We start from the raw sequence: 12,132 nt of genomic DNA, 5'->3' as shown, positions 1-12,132 counted from the left end.
GCCTTACTGCTAAATTGTACACCTGAAATTTATTGGATTTTGTTAACCAATGTTACCATAATAAAAAATAAATTAAAAATAAAAATACAGCGAATCATAAAGAAAAGAAGAAGCTGGCAATGAAATGTTTTCATGGTTGACATTTTAATGCATAAATATCTATTTAGGAATTGTTTAGAATACACACACATGTTTATTCATAAATGCATATTCTTATGAATGTGTAGTTTTATGTGTTCTTTAGCTAGTGGCTAAACAGAACTTGATGTCTGCAGCAGAGAATAAAACTTAGTAAATTCTTAAATCAAAATTTATTTATACTTTTATTAAAGAAAGAACTCTAATTAAAAGAAAGTGTATATTAAAATATTGACTGAGCCTGGGGCTCTGCTGTGGAAATGGAAGACAGTAAAAACTCAAATTTATTATTAATGAACTTTATTAGTATTAATGAAGGAAGAATAATTTATATAAGAAAATGATCAGCTTGGACAGATAAAAATGTTTGAATTAATGCATTTGCAATGGTTCTTCTATGTTCCATGTATTGATTGTCTTTTGATCTTCCTCTATAAGTATATTTGCATCAGTTTACGTCTGCTTTTAGAAAAAAAAACATACGTATTTACATGGAAGTACACATTTGTATGTCAAAGCTTGTTAATAGATTCAGAGACCATTAACAAGCCAGGTATTTGTGTGAATATAAGATAACTTTTTACTCAATAAGCCTTAATATTTTTTCCTCATTGTCTTTGTCATGTTATTTCCCTCTCCTATGAAATAGCTATCCCTTTAACTCACCCACAAGACCACTTCTACGTAATTCTTAATTCTGTCTCTTAACTAAAATCTTTCTAAGCCATGTGAATTCATATTCCATCATTCATTTGAATGTCTCTAGTATTTATTATACATCATTCTGTATTGTTATTTACTTTTGTGTCTACATTGTTATCTGCAATCCCAAGAAACTGGCAGTTATTTTCTAGTGTTTTATGTCTTGAAGCTTTTGCAAAAAAATTGTGTACTCTATAGCATACTTATCGGTTGTCCATTTCCTTTTGACTAACCACTCCTACTTTTCTGTTAACATTCTCTTTAGACATCTCCATTCTTTTGACTGTTATAACCCATTCACATACATTTATTTTTTCTTCTCTAATGTTTACTTGCATTTATTTATTTGCATTCTTGCATTTATTGACATAAAATTTATTGTTCCTACTGTAAGTTTACATGTCTGCCTCTATAATTTTAAAGGCAAGGATCTTGTCTTCGATTATTTTTAAAATCATTCCATACTCACTGAGAATTTTCTTTGATGCCAGGCATCATCCTTTTAACAAATTTGTCACCCTTACACATACCAGAGCTTTCAGCAAATCTTAAACAGTTAGTAGATGTGTTGTAAATAAATGGATGAATTAATGAAAATTTTTTTTATTAGACATACTCATATTTAATGATATTGGCTATGTTCAGTAATTATTTTATTATTGTCTTAAATAATAATAATGATTTTTTATAGGAGACCCAAGTGTATTTTCATTTTAGGCAACATTTATCTGGCCAGTTGAAGCAGTATAAATTTGTGAAGTGTAGACTTGGCTATCAAGTACCCAGGTTCTAGTTGACTTGCTTCAATTACTTATAATATTTAGATTCACTTTCCCAGCCTATAAAATGAAGCATTTATATTAGTTGAAATTGTCTTTTGCAAACCTAGAGTTTTCTATCTTCTAAACTAATTATATTTGTGTCTAAATGGACCATGGAAGTTGAATGAATATATTGTACAATGTGTGACTTTTTAAAATATTTTTGTTTTGATTTAGAGTTCAAAATGATATCTCTTTCTCAAAAACAAATTTAGAGGAGGCAGGATTGCATTATGGTAAGGCCATGGATATTGAACTCAAAGCCATTTATTAGCTATGTAAACCTAGGCAAAAAATGCTAAATCTTTCTGATTATAAGTTTTCTCATCTTCGTAATGGGGAGAATAATGAAATCTATTTCATAGGGCTATGACATTCATAGCAGTAAAACACGTGAAGTATTTAGCACGGTGCTTGCCACATAATTAGCCCTTGAGTAATGTCAATTATTATTATCATTACCATTATTAGTACTAGAAATGATCTGTATTAAGAAAACATTTCCTGAAAATATCTGACTCTAGTTTTATTGCCATTTGATTGTTTTTTCCCCTGAATACTATTCTAAATTTTGAAATTTAACTGGAATAGTTGGGATTTTCACTTTTGTTATGTATTTCAGTAGAGATTTTCAGGCCTTCTAAGACTGTAGTCATGCTTCATTAAGTCAGCTAAAGTAATTAAGTAATTTCAACAAATATTAGTTATTAGGATTCATTCACTAAAATCTGCAAATTGGACATTATTCACCTTCAGAAAATAAAACACATCACCTTTGTCTTATATTCATCATCTTTCCATAATATCGAAGCTTGACGTTTGGCTTTTGCAGATAGAAGCACCAAAGTTAAAGAAAACCCATCTGAGCAGATAGTAAAATGGGTATGATGAAGTTCTATTTTACAGCATAGTGATTATTTAATCACATCCTAATTGTGTATTTAATCTTCTATTCTCTGAATATCTGAGAAACAAATATATAATAATACTAATAAAATCATACTATCCAAGAAAGAAGAACTAAAGACCATTTAATCGGGGATTTCCTAGTCTTGATTAGCTCATGATGATAGTAACTTCTCTCCATCTACCAAAACCTGACAGTTTTAGCTGAACAACCTTCTAGAAGCTCTAAGAAATGTCTAATTAGTTGCCTCTTAAATCATCATGCTGTGCCTGACGTAGAGTATGCTAGGGGTGTTCATAGAAAAGTTGTTGACCGGCTGGAGGTTTTAGTTTTTTTTAGAGAAGTAATAATTTAACAAACATTTACAGAATTTCAGTTATGTGCAAAGCACTCTGCTAGGCCCTTAGAATAAAAACAAGTAGTGAAGGTTTAGTCCTAATATTTAAAGAACTTATAATCAAAGATGAGAATGTATGTATGTAAGCAGGTACTGTCAGTACTCTATATTGCTATAGGTATGCAGAACTTCAAACCTAATCCAGTAGGAAATTGGTGCAGAGGAGGGTAGGAAGGGGGCACTCAGGAAAGTTTCCCAGATAGTCACATTCTTCTTAATGGAATTTGATGCAATTTGTAATTTTGGAAGTTTTCTGGTATAGAACAATCCTGAATTAAACCATGTCTCACAAATGTCTCTGAATGAGTTGAGTGAATATGGCGTTTTATTTCCCCATGACATTCACACCTTTATGTGCAAGTCAGAAATGACCTAAATAGTGGGTGAAATAATGCTATATGTTTCAGGCTCATAGGCTCTCGTGTTTCATAATTGTCCATAATATATCCCAGTAACATTAGACTTAGTGTGACAGACTCCAGAATCTGCCCGGAAAAAAGTATTTTCCCTTTTGTGAAGATGTAGGTTTTTTGTGGGTTTTTTTTTTTTTTGAAATCATATAATTGCTAGGAGGATAAAGAATCTTCGAAGTAAAAGTATAGGCTGCACTCGTCCTTTTTCCTGACCTTGCCTCCTGGTGATTATAGTCACCCGGTTGGCCAGCAAGAATGCTTCTTTCTTTGCTATATTTATTTTTTAATCATTTGACATGACAAAAAATTGTCATTAGTAATAGAATATTGAGACAGGATAATGGTTTGCCACTTTGAAAGGAAATGTCTATAGAGCTTTACCTGTGGGAGATCAGAGACCTGTCAAAACATTCTATTCTGTAGGATTAATCTCTTAAATATGTTAGAATACTTCCATTTATAGAACTCTCTTGTGACTTATAAGCAGTGATATTCAGGTACTGACAAATGGATTGATAAAATCTTTCTGTGACTTAATGATAGAAATAGAGCAAGCCAAGCTAGATCTTCTTTTTGCATGAGTTATGTAGGCATATATTGGGTTTAAGGGTACCAACCATTTCTTCTTTTGATTTCCCTTGTATTCTATGATTCTAAATGAATTTCTAAGATGTTGGGTAGTATAATTTATTTGAAATATGAATATTTGTTTTTTGTAAATATTGGATGGGATGATGTTTACTATATGCCTAGAGAATTAGCATCTAGAGACACATATTATTATCTACTATTGAAAATCACTGCACCAGGTGCTATGGAAGATAACACACTTCATAATTTCATGTTGCATCCCGAAATTTCCTGGATACTTCTTGATTAACCAACTTTTGTTGTAATTAACATAAGTAGTGCTTCTTTTCTCAAAAGATATGTGTTATAAATATTCTAGCACAAGATTATATTAAGATTTTAAATTTGAGATGGCAGTCCGTGCAAAGATGTTGGCTAACTTTCATGATGAGCTTATTAAAATTGTAGTAGAGAAATAAGAACATTAGTAAAGAGACTAGAAGGACAATAATTTAACACTTCTTTAGATTTTCTAAAAAGATGGAAAAGACTTTTGTTTTCATCAATCATGATTTCATTGGTAAAGGAACTGCCCTCCACTAAAATCAACTAACAAATTTGAAAAAGATATACAGAATATATTTAGATATTGGACAACAGGTAAAGAACAGAAACAAAAGAGGCTATCACTATTATTACCCTGGCTTTCTGCATGGTGGTACTTTCAGAAACCTACCACAGAGAGGGGAAAAACCACATATAACTCAATAGTTGTACTGAGTTTAGGAGATTGATATCAAAGTTCACTAAGTCTGAGATACTGAATGATTACTGAAAAAGAGGTAGCTATGCAAAATAAGAGCTTCAGAAATCTGCAGAGGAGTCTGTTGTTTGCTAAGCTGTACTGCATAAGGTAAAGCTCTGGGAGACAAAGCAAAGAACTATCAGAGTGCTATAAGATGAAATTACTCAAGGATATACAACGTTAGGAAATGTTCAAATTCTAATCAGAGAGACTGTTAAAAGCATTCAGTAGAGACTTCAGAAGGCTCATATTTTCTAGGAGTATTAAACTAACCCTTTATAATCACCCTAACAATGCTTATATATAAACCTCAAAGAGATCAAGCTGTTCTACAGTGAACTATCTTTCAAAATAGCTATTACTTTTTAAAGACAACAAAATTCAGACACAACACTGTATTATTTCCAATAACCAGCATATCCAAATAGAATGAAACTTTCTTAGACTAGCAAAAGGTATCTATTTAAAAAAATACATCTAACCTGGTATTTAATGATGAAAAACTAAACGTTTCCCCTTTAAGTTAGGAAACAAAAAGGATATCTGCTCTCAAGTATTAAATTTAGTAATTTCTTGGATGTTTCAGATATTTTAATGAGGCTAAATAAATCAATAATATAGAGATTAAAAAACAATTTGTAAATTGTCTTTATTTGCAGATGACATGATCATTTATATGAAAGAGCAAAGAAATCTATAAAAAAAGCTGTTATAACAAGTAAAGGAATTTAGTAAGTGTTAGAGAAGATGTAGAGAAATTAGAACCTTTATACATTGCTAATGAAAATGTAAAATAATTTAGACACTTTGGAAAACAATTTAGTAGTTTATGAAAATGTTAAACATATGCTTAACATAAAAATCAGAAATTCCACAACTAGGTAGGTATTATCCTAGGACACGTGAAAACATATGACCACAAGAAAACTTTGTATAAATGATTATTATAATGGTTTTATGATAATAGCCTCCAAATGAGAACTATATAAACATACATCAACTTGTGAATGAGTAAGAAAATGTGACATATCCCTATAATGAAATACTAATCATAAAAAAAGAAAAAAACTATTGATATGTATACTATAACATGAAAAGAGTATGATTCCATTTATATAAAATTTCTAGAAAAGGTACATCTATAGAGAAAAAAGACAGATCAGTGATTTCCTGTGCTGGGAAATGACAGAAAATGGACATGAGGGAACGTTTTTTTTGGAATAGTAGAAATTATCTAAAGATAGATTATGGTGGTGATTGCATAGCTCCATAAACTTAATAAATTTGGCAAATATTCTCTTTAATATACATGTATAACTGATGAATATATAATGTTCATATATATGAAGTTATAATTCAACATAACTTTTAAATAAACCTACACCAAAGTATATTACCATGACATTTTATAGTACCAAAGAAGTCTTCCAAGGGGAGAGTTAGAATTTAACCTCACAAAATAAGTCAAATAAATAACTAAAAATATAACTGCCTTATAGAATTTTTATTAGAATCTTGATGATAGAAGTTAAGTGGAGACAAACGCTGCAAGAAAACTTTCTGAAACTTAATGATGCTAACAATATCTTTAATTATGATACTAGTAGAAATACAACTCAGAAAGCATACCTGTATTTCACCTTTCCTCTTGAATTTCCTTAAAGATGTTTTCCAGCAAAAGTGAAACAACAATCAGAAACAAAATATAATTATATTTTAAAAAAATACTGGAATTCAACTCTGTGCATAATGAAAAGAAATTGGCCAAGATAAGAACAATATTCCACTAGTATACTTCAAAAAAAAGTCTTTTAAAAAGAGTACGATGAATTCAAAACATATGTAGAGTGCCTAGTCTTAGATGTAAACTGGAAACAAAAAATGTCTAACGACAAGTGAACGAAAAAATGTGGCACGTCCATACATTGTAATACTACTCACCAATAAAAAAGGAATTCACTGTTCTTACATGCAACGACATGAGCAAATCTCAAAATCATTATCCTAAGCAAAAGAAGCAGGCAAAAAAGGAGGTTAGCTTTATATATTTTATAGAATTTTCAAAGCATGCAAACTAATTTACAGGGAAAGAAACTAGATGAGTGGTTTTTGGGTACAGGAGTAGAGAGAGGGATGAATTACAAAGCATCATGAGGAAACTTGGAGAGTGATGGAAATGTTTGTTATCTTGACTGTGGTGATAGTTACACAAGGTTACATATATATATATCTATATATAGGTATATAGATATATACACACACATATATATAACCTTGTACATATATATAGATAGATAGATAGAGACACACACATATAACCTTATAATGTTATATATGTCTGTATATATATCTATATATATACCTATATATATATAAGGTATATATATATCTTTATATATATATATACCTTATATATATATACCAAAGCAGAATCAGTTGTTCACTTTAAAAAAGTAAAATTTAATATATTTCAATTATTGCTCAGTGAAAATGTGAAAAACAAAATTGTATTAGAGTTGAGATTTATTCAAGAAGTTCTTCCCTTCTTCAATTTGTCCTAAGTTACCAAAACCCTATTAATTGTTCAGCAGAGTAGTAAACTAATGGTCCTCTTGGGTATCAAAGAGGGAGAAATGGAATAGAGTGTCTCCCATTCTGTGGGTATAGAAATATATTTTGTAAATATACTTTTAAAAGAAAAAATAAAACATTCATAATGTAATCTCATTGTAAATGTATTAATTCTCTATCACTTGTAATCATTTGAGAACAGTCTTCTCTTAGTAGGAAAAGTTTTATAATTTTTGTTTTTTAAAGTTTAAATGAAACAGATTCTTTGGTTTTAATTTAAGGATAGGCTTTTAATAATAAATCAGAAATACTAAATACACACAAATATTTTATGTCTTCTAATGTTTCAGTTATTTATTGCTTTATAACAAATAACACTAAATTTCCTGGAGTAAACAATAATAATTTGTTTTACTCACAAATTTGCATCTTGGGCAAGATTCAATGGAAACAAATCATATTTCTTTCACAAAGTATCTCCTAGGGCAGCTCAGCTACAGCAGACTGGAATTGTATGAAGATTATTGCTTATATTTTTATATTTGATGTTGGTAGAGAGCTGGAATGTCAGTTGGAGCTGTCTGTCAGAACAACTACATATGGCTGCTTGGTATCCTTATAGAATGCTAACTGGTTCCCAAGAGCAAGAATCCTACAGAATTAGGTGAAAGCTGTTTCTTAGTTATCTCTTGCTGTGCAAAAAAATTACCCCAAAACTTATTGGAATGAAATGGTGTGTAATAATTACCTGACTGTTTCTTTAGGTCAGAAATCTAAACATATCTTAAACATGTCCTCTGTGTCAGGGTCTCTAATGGGCTGTAATCAAGATGTCAACTCAGAGTTTTGTCTTTCTAAGATTTGACTGGAGATTTTTCTGCTTCTAAGGTTTCACATTTGATTGTTAACAGGATTCAAATGCAAGTCATTGGGTCTAACTCAGACTCAAGGGGAAAAGATTGTACAAGAACATGAATACCAAGAGTAGGGATTGTTGTAGACCATCTTTGAATATTATCTATCATAGCCATATTTCCTTTTATGACTGAGTCTTAGATATGTAACATTGGTTCCACCATTTTCTATTAAGCAAGGTAGGCACAAAGTTCTGCCCAGATTTAATATTGACTCCACTACTCAGTGAGAAGAGAGTGAGTTTCTTACTGAATAAAGAGCAAGTGAGTATATTGTAGTGGCCATATATGGAAAATAAACCTACTTTCTCCTCTCTCGTTATTAGGTTGGGAATCAAAAATTCTGGGTCTGTATTGCCACCTTCAGTTGGTGGAGATGTCCTGCTACTATGCTACTCCTCCAATCCTTGGTTCTCAACCCCAACTTCCAACCTTCCTCTTTCCATTTTTCACAACTCTTCTTTGATTATTATTTGAATTATTTCCAGGATTTATAGTTGAACTTAGTGGGAAGGAGCAGGTAGAGATGAGTCTATGCCATCTTGTCCAGACCGGAAGTTTGTGTTTGCTTTTTTTTTAATGGAACACATTTCTCTCTGTTTTAATTTGCAAAGGATAATAAAATTATAAAAGAATTTTGACTAAGAGTTAGTCTTTTGAAAAAATATTTCAGAAACAGGTTGGAGTTTTATAGATATCTTCCATGTTTACTGCAAACATGAAATAACCCAAATGTTGTGAAATATTCTTGATTTCCACAAGATGATTTGGGTCACTAATGGTGTCGCTAATCTGCAAGCTGCCCCTCACTATGTTGTAAGAAACCATCTTTAAAATAATTAGTGGAATATGCATTTGAACAATATAAAATTTCTTGGATAAAGAAGTGCTGAAACCACATTATGACTTTCAAGTGTTTCTTACTTTTAGGAGGTACTTTTAATTTTCCAGGTCTGACGAGACAGAAAATACTGACATACCTTCTGTTTTTAAAAAACTAATAATATAAAAGATCAGAAGAAGAAACTCATGAATATTATGCTTTTAATAAAGGGAGAGAACAATGAAGTAAAATTGAGAAGAGGGAAAAAGATAGAAACACAAAAGTATGGAAAGATAGAGAAATGTAGAGTGGGAAAAAGAACAATATGTAGGTCTTGAGAGAGCCATATTCCAGAAGGCAGTCCCTGATGTAGGCAATGTAACAGATGTTATAAACCTATACAAATCTCATTAATTGTGCACTCGATATTTTTTTCCCAAAAAATCAAGGGTTGGGATTAACATTACAACTTTTTGAATGAGTCTAGATGCATAAAATAATTTAGTGAACTCTAGCTGTACAGAAAATTGTGCTATACCGAAATTTAATTTAGGCTAAATCTATTTAGAGCAACAAATATATTTATTTTTAATTGATACAAAAAAAGAGTGCCTGTTATGAAATTCTGAAACACATTTAGCCCTAAAATTTTATTATAAATTTCCTTTCCAAAGACCTTAGAACATTTCCATAAGTATTATTTTCATTTCCTTCCAATATACAAGATATTGCTAAATTAGGAAAGAGAAAATCAGATGATTTACTCAAGACCGTATAGTTCACTAAGTAGAAGTTTTATTTCTTTCTTACTGTTGTTTACTACACCCTCCCCATACACACTAGTTCTCAAAACAGATACACACACACACACACACACACACACACACACACACTCCAGCATTTGTACTGCTAGACCTTTACTTAGGAGAAATAAAAATTTATATCTACACAAAAAGATACATGTGGACGTTAATAGTGATTTTATTCATAATTTCCCCAAACTGGAAATAATTAAAATAGTCTTTATCTGATGAATGAATAAATTCATTCATCAGATAAAGACTGTGGTAGATTCTTACAGTGGAAAAATCACTTGGCAATAAAAAGGAACAATCTATGGTATACACGATAACACAGATGAACTGAAATGTCTTATGCTAAATGAAAGAAGCCAGACTCAAACACCTACATGTTGTTCATTAGTCCGGTTATATCATCCGGAGTGCCCAGTGCAAAATAGAAATACGAGGCCTATTGTTTAAAAATTTAGATTTTTAGTACAGTTACAGCAGAGCTTTAAATCAAGCATGGTGCCTTTCTAAGTGTAGGGGCCTGTGTGACTGCATAGGTTGCAATCCCATGATTGTATTATTTCATTACTATGACATTCTCAAAAGGCAAATCTACTAGGAGAAGAGATCAGTTGTTGCCAGGGGCTAGAGTGAGAGGGTAGAGTTCACCATGAAGGGCAGAAGTGAGTATCTTGGGATGGTGGGACAGTTCCATGTCTTGTTAGGCATGGTGGTTACACAATTATATGTGTATATCAAAACTCATAAAACTGACCACTAAAAAAGGAAAAATTTCTCTGTGTAAATTATATAAATATGATTTTTAAAAGCCTACATTTAAAAAGCACACATTAACATTTTATTGTGGAATGGTTATAGATAATTCCAGAGAAATGTGAAACATTATACAATTAATAGAAACAGACTATAACAGAAAGGGTAGGAATAATGACCTGGGTTGGAAAAACATCTTGGCCTCTTTCTAGCAGGGTGAAATAGATTGTCATTTAACCTCTTGAAGTCACAATTTCATTATCTTTAAAACAGGATGGCAATAGTAAGTCAAACTTATGAGTGCTTATAAAGATCAAATAAGGTAATGTATGCAATTTTTTTTAAAACCTTTATAAATGTAAAGCACTCTGGAATTATTATTAACAGTGGTAATAAATTTACCAACTTGACACCACATTTCTCTCCTCAAATTTAAAGGTTTGTCAGTCACTGTGCACATTTCTGATTTAAAAAAAAATCAAAATTGCAAATTTACTTTAACAATGTTCTATAGAGATGTAATATATAACACATTTTATACCTGGAGAGGGTTACTTGTTTTCACAGTCAAACTGACATATTCTTAGGGAGGAATCCATTTTCTACCTGATGGACTAAATTGAATCCTTATTTCTCAGTGTAGTAGATATTTTCTCCCATTAGGTTAAAATGTATGTACAAATCAATGTAATTCTTTCATTTTAGTTTTAAGTTTTGGTATCCACTTCTGACAATTTTGTAATCTTTAAGTAGTATAAACATTATGACTAAATAATAATTGATTATAAGTGTATATGGGCACTAAATAGCTAAAATCCAGTTAGTATAATTCTTGAGATATTTTACATATAAATGTTATCAAATACAAATTAATAAATGTAAATTCTGATAAATGCACAGCTTAAAAGATTATTACATGACAAATTCTATAACCAGATATATGACTCATACTTGCCTTTTAACTTAATTAAGGAGAGAAAGGGAATCACTCAAAAAGTTCTGAGTTACTTTATATTCCCATTATATATGATAGGCATGTACTTCCAATATAGCATCTTATCATATTGGAATATAATTATTTACTTAAATACATATTAGCAGCTATTGGGTCTATGGACTCATCAACAGCAGTGTGTGAGCCTTATTTATTTCTATTTCTCAGCTGTCATTTCTTTTGCTAGCACATAGTATTTGTTTAATGATTTTGGTTTTAAGATAAGGAAAACCAGATGTAATAATATTGATGGGCAGAGTGGCAATTGGACAGGATACTGAACAGTCAGAATACTTTAGGTTAATGTCCCAACTTTGTTTTCATATGAGTTACACAACACCTGATATGAGAGTTAACCTTTTATGAGCCTCAGTTTTCTAGACAGTTAGTATCTAGAAAAATACTTGACTTGCAGCATTCTCTCAGTAAATATCAACCTTTTTATCTAACACATCATTAAGGATTATTTCATGAAAATGTTGCAATGGTCAAGTGTAATCATGGATATGAAA

The sequence above is a fragment of the Pteropus medius genome, unplaced genomic scaffold, assembly GCF_902729225.1.
Source record: "Pteropus medius unplaced genomic scaffold, Ma_sr-lr_union100, whole genome shotgun sequence".
Taxonomy (NCBI): domain Eukaryota; kingdom Metazoa; phylum Chordata; class Mammalia; order Chiroptera; family Pteropodidae; genus Pteropus; species Pteropus medius.
The sequence above is the reverse complement of the archived record's forward strand: the minus strand, read 5'-3'. Positions refer to the sequence as shown.